The sequence below is a fragment of the Mustela lutreola genome, chromosome 4 (assembly GCF_030435805.1).
Source record: "Mustela lutreola isolate mMusLut2 chromosome 4, mMusLut2.pri, whole genome shotgun sequence".
NCBI classification, from domain to species: Eukaryota; Metazoa; Chordata; class Mammalia; order Carnivora; family Mustelidae; genus Mustela; species Mustela lutreola.
In genome coordinates, this window is record NC_081293.1 from 89941873 (window position 1) to 89946872 (window position 5000).

General features: G+C 74.1%; 3 non-coding genes across 3 annotated transcripts; all 3 read right to left on the minus strand.

Annotated features, from left to right (window-relative positions):
• Nucleotides 1-1266: 1266 nt before the first annotated feature.
• LOC131830772 (5S ribosomal RNA) lies at nucleotides 1267-1385 on the minus strand. Its single transcript, XR_009353363.1, has one exon. It is a non-coding gene; the product is annotated as a 5S ribosomal RNA (ribosomal RNA).
• Nucleotides 1386-2688: 1303 nt separating this feature from the next.
• Nucleotides 2689-2807, minus strand: LOC131830806 (5S ribosomal RNA). The gene has a single exon (XR_009353395.1). It is a non-coding gene; the product is annotated as a 5S ribosomal RNA (ribosomal RNA).
• Nucleotides 2808-4121: 1314 nt separating this feature from the next.
• On the minus strand, nucleotides 4122-4240 carry LOC131830773 (5S ribosomal RNA). Its single transcript, XR_009353364.1, has one exon. It is a non-coding gene; the product is annotated as a 5S ribosomal RNA (ribosomal RNA).
• Between the last annotated feature and the right edge of the window lie 760 nt (nucleotides 4241-5000).

Below are 5000 nucleotides of genomic sequence, written 5' to 3' on the forward strand. Positions count from 1 at the left end.
CCGGGTCCCGACGTTAGCCAGGGCTCCCCACTCAGCCTGCCCTAGGCCTGGCGCCCGCCTCCCCGCCCACCCGCCCGCCAGCCCGCCCGGGGGGGCCCCCCCAACGCCAAAGTCTGTCGGGGCACACTCCCATCCCGGGGCTCCCCAGCTGTGCCACCAGCACGTGCCTCCCCAGGCCACAACCGGGGTGCGTCCTCCGCCCCCACCACCACTCCCCCCACATCCCCCGCCCCCGCCCCCGCCCCCGCCCCGCGCTCGGTGTGCTCCGCCCCCGCCACCCCCACACCACCAGCGCCCACCCAGCGCCCTAGGCCAGGCCCAGCCGGCCACCTGGCCTTCCCTCCTCTCCTCTCCTCTGCTCTCTTCTGCTCTCCTCCAGACAGCTCTGCTCAGCTGGGCTCGGCTCGGCTCGGCTCTCCCCTCCTCTCCACCCCACCTCGCTCCCAGCCCACCCGAGGCCACGAGGACACATGGGCGACGGGCGACGCCACACACCAGCCCAGAAGCGGCAGCCCCGCCCCGTGGCCCTACCTCCACCGCGCTTCCCCTGACCACCCACCCGCACCAGGCCCTGACGGAGAGACACAGACAGGGGGGTGGGGGGGCCCAGGTCGCGGGGGCGCCGGGAGGGGTGTGGGGGTTGGTCGGCTGCCGGTGGGCCTGGGGGCTGGGGGCAGCCCGAGGGCCTCGCTAGGGGATCCAGGGCCCAGGGCCTCGGGAGCACAGGCCCGCGGAGAGGTGGCCCAGGCCCGGGGTCGAGGCCTGCTCCTGCCTCCTGCCCCCCACACCCTCGGGGCTGGGCCCCCCCCCCCCCGCCTCCCCGCCCTCCTCCCACAGCCCGGCGGCCCCCACGCCCCTCCCCGCGTCCATGGCCGTGGTCCTCACCCCGGTCCCCCTTTCCCTGCCTCTGGCCCCAAAGCCCCCTTCCAAGACTGCCCCGCCGTGCCAGCAGCCCCACAAGGCCGGCTGAGGCGCGGGTGGGCCTCGTGTCGTGCAGGCGGAAACGCTGGCTTGTGGCCGGCCGCCCGTGCAGCGGGCCGCCTTTTTGGGGCCAGGGGCCCGCGATGCTGGGTCTGGGGTGGCCAGGGGTCAGGGGGTCAGGGGCGGGAGGGGACCGGGCTCAGGGGCTGAGGCGTTCAGGGACTGTTGGGAGGCAGCCGCGTTGGCCAGGGCGCCCAGCGGTGGCGGCCAAGGCAGAGGCAGGGGGGCCCAAGTGGGAGAGAAAAGAGGAAGGCCAAAGACAAGCGTTTGGGGGCGAAAAAAAAAGGCCTACAGCACCCGGTATTCCCAGGCGGTCTCCCATCCAAGTACTAACCAGGCCCGACCTTGCTTAGCTTCCGAGATCAGACGAGATCGGGCGCGTTCAGGGTGCTATGGCCATAGACGCCTGCCGCTTCAGGTGGCGGCCCCAAGAGCCTGCTGCGCGCTTCCCGGGTCCCGACGTTAGCCAGGGCTCCCCACTCAGCCTGCCCTGGGCCTGGCGCCCGCCACCCCGCCCACCCGCCCGCCAGCCCGCCCGGGGGGGCCCCCCCAACGCCAAAGTCTGTCGGGGCACTCTCCCATCCCGGGGCTCCCCAGCCTTGCCGCCACAGCGTGCCTCCCCAGGCCGCAACCGGGGTGCGTCCTCCGCCCCCACCACCACTCCCCCCACACCCCCCGCCCCCGCCCCCGCCCCGCGCTCGGTGTGCTCCGCCCCCGCCACCCCCACACCACCAGCGCCCAACCCAGCGCCCTTGGCCAGGCCCAGCCGGCCACCTGGCCTTCCCTCCTCTCCTCTCCTCTGCTCTCTTCTGCTCTCCTCCAGACAGCTCTGCTCAGCTGGGCTCGGCTCGGCTCGGCTCTCCCCTCCTCTCCACCCCACCTCGCTCCCAGCCCACCCGAGGCCACGAGGACACATGGGCGACGGGCGACGCCACACACCAGCCCAGAAGCGGCAGCCCCGCCCCGTGGCCCTACCTCCACCGCGCTTCTCCTGACAACCCACCCGCACCAGGCCCTGACGGAGAGACACAGACAGGGGGGTGGGGGGGCCCAGGTCGCGGGGGCGCCGGGAGGGGTGTGGGGGTTGGTCGGCTGCCGGTGGGCCTGGGGGCTGGGGGCAGCCCGAGGGCCTCGCTAGGGGATCCAGGGCCCAGGGCCTCGGGAGCACAGGCCCGCGGAGAGGTGGCCCAGGCCCGGGGTCGAGGCCTGCTCCTGCCTCCTGCCCCCCACACCCTCGGGCCTGGGCCCTCCCCCCCGCCTCTCCGCCCTCCTCCCACAGCCCGCGGCCCCCACGCCCCTCCCCGCGTCCATGGCCGTGGTCCTCACCCCGGTCCCCCTTTCCCTGCCTCTGGCCCCAAAGCCCCCTTCCAAGACTGCCCCGCCCTGCCAGCAGCCCCACAAGGCCCGCTGAGGCGCGGGTGGGCCTCGTGTCATGCAGGCGGAAACGCTGGCTTGTGGCCGGCCGCCCGTGCAGCGGGCCGCCCTTTTTGGGGCCAGGGGCCCGCGATGCTGGGTCTGGGGAGGCCAGGGGTCAGGGGGTCAGGGGCGTGAGGGGACCGGGCTCAGGGGCTGAGGCGTTCAGGGACTGTTGGGAGGCCGCCGCGTTGGCCAGGGCGCCCAGCGCTGGCGGCCAAGGCAGAGGCAGGGGGGCCCAAGTGGGAGAGAAAAGAGGAAGGCCAAAGACAAGCGTTTGGGGGCGAAAAAAAAAGCCTACATCACCCGGTATTCCCAGGCGGTCTCCCATCCAAGTACTAACCAGGCACGACCCTGCTTAGCTTCCGAGATCAGACGAGATCGGGCGCGTTCAGGGTGGCATGGCCATAGACGCCTGCCGCTTCAGCTGGCCGCCCCAAGAGCCTGCTGCGCGCTTCCCGGGTCCCGACGTTAGCCAGGGCTCCCCACTCAGCCTGCCCTAGGCCTGGCGCCCGCCTCCCCGCCCACCCGCCCGCCAGCCCGCCCGGGGGGGCCCCCCCAACGCCAAAGTCTGTCGGGGCACACTCCCATCCCGGGGCTCCCCAGCTGTGCCACCACCGCGTGCCTCCCCAGGCCACAACCGGGGTGCGTCCTCCGCCCCCACCACCACTCCCCCCACATCCCCCGCCCCCGCCCCCGCCCCCGCCCCGCGCTCGGTGTGCTCCGCCCCCGCCACCCCCACACCACCAGCGCCCACCCAGCGCCCTAGGCCAGGCCCAGCCGGCCACCTGGCCTTCCCTCCTCTCCTCTCCTCTGCTCTCTTCTGCTCTCCTCCAGACAGCTCTGCTCAGCTGGGCTCGGCTCGGCTCGGCTCTCCCCTCCTCTCCACCCCACCTCGCTCCCAGCCCACCCGAGGCCACGAGGACACATGGGCGACGGGCGACGCCACACACCAGCCCAGAAGCGGCAGCCCCGCCCCGTGGCCCTACCTCCACCGCGCTTCCCCTGACCACCCACCCGCACCAGGCCCTGACGGAGAGACACAGACAGGGGGGTGGGGGGGCCCAGGTCGCGGGGGCGCCGGGAGGGGTGTGGGGGTTGGTCGGCTGCCGGTGGGCCTGGGGGCTGGGGGCAGCCCGAGGGCCTCGCTAGGGGATCCAGGGCCCAGGGCCTCGGGAGCACAGGCCCGCGGAGAGGTGGCCCAGGCCCGGGGTCGAGGCCTGCTCCTGCCTCCTGCCCCCCACACCCTCGGGGCTGGGCCCCCCCCCCCCCCCGCCTCCCCGCCCTCCTCCCACAGACCGGCGGCCCCCACGCCCCTCCCCGCGTCCATGGCCGTGGTCCTCACCCCGGTCCCCCTTTCCCTGCCTCTGGCCCCAAAGCCCCCTTCCAAGACTGCCCCGCCGTGCCAGCAGCCCCACAAGGCCGGCTGAGGCGCGGGTGGGCCTCGTGTCGTGCAGGCGGAAACGCTGGCTTGTGGCCGGCCGCCCGTGCAGCGGGCCGCCCTTTTTGGGGCCAGGGGCCCGCGATGCTGGGTCTGGGGTGGCCAGGGGTCAGGGGGTCAGGGGCGGGAGGGGACCGGGCTCAGGGGCTGAGGCGTTCAGGGACTGTTGGGAGGCAGCCGCGTTGGCCAGGGCGCCCAGCGGTGGCGGCCAAGGCAGAGGCAGGGGGGCCCAAGTGGGAGAGAAAAGAGGAAGGCCAAAGACAAGCGTTTGGGGGCGAAAAAAAAAGGCCTACAGCACCCGGTATTCCCAGGCGGTCTCCCATCCAAGTACTAACCAGGCCCGACCTTGCTTAGCTTCCGAGATCAGACGAGATCGGGCGCGTTCAGGGTGCTATGGCCATAGACGCCTGCCGCTTCAGGTGGCGGCCCCAAGAGCCTGCTGCGCGCTTCCCGGGTCCCGACGTTAGCCAGGGCTCCCCACTCAGCCTGCCCTGGGCCTGGCGCCCGCCACCCCGCCCACCCGCCCGCCAGCCCGCCCGGGGGGGCCCCCCCAACGCCAAAGTCTGTCGGGGCACTCTCCCATCCCGGGGCTCCCCAGCCTTGCCGCCACAGCGTGCCTCCCCAGGCCGCAACCGGGGTGCGTCCTCCGCCCCCACCACCACTCCCCCCACACCCCCCGCCCCCGCCCCCGCCCCGCGCTCGGTGTGCTCCGCCCCCGCCACCCCCACACCACCAGCGCCCAACCCAGCGCCCTTGGCCAGGCCCAGCCGGCCACCTGGCCTTCCCTCCTCTCCTCTCCTCTGCTCTCTTCTGCTCTCCTCCAGACAGCTCTGCTCAGCTGGGCTCGGCTCGGCTCGGCTCTCCCCTCCTCTCCACCCCACCTCGCTCCCAGCCCACCCGAGGCCACGAGGACACATGGGCGACGGGCGACGCCACACACCAGCCCAGAAGCGGCAGCCCCGCCCCGTGGCCCTACCTCCACCGCGCTTCTCCTGACAACCCACCCGCACCAGGCCCTGACGGAGAGACACAGACAGGGGGGTGGGGGGGCCCAGGTCGCGGGGGCGCCGGGAGGGGTGTGGGGGTTGGTCGGCTGCCGGTGGGCCTGGGGGCTGGGGGCAGCCCGAGGGCCTCGCTAGGGGATCCAGGGCCCAGGGCCTCGGGA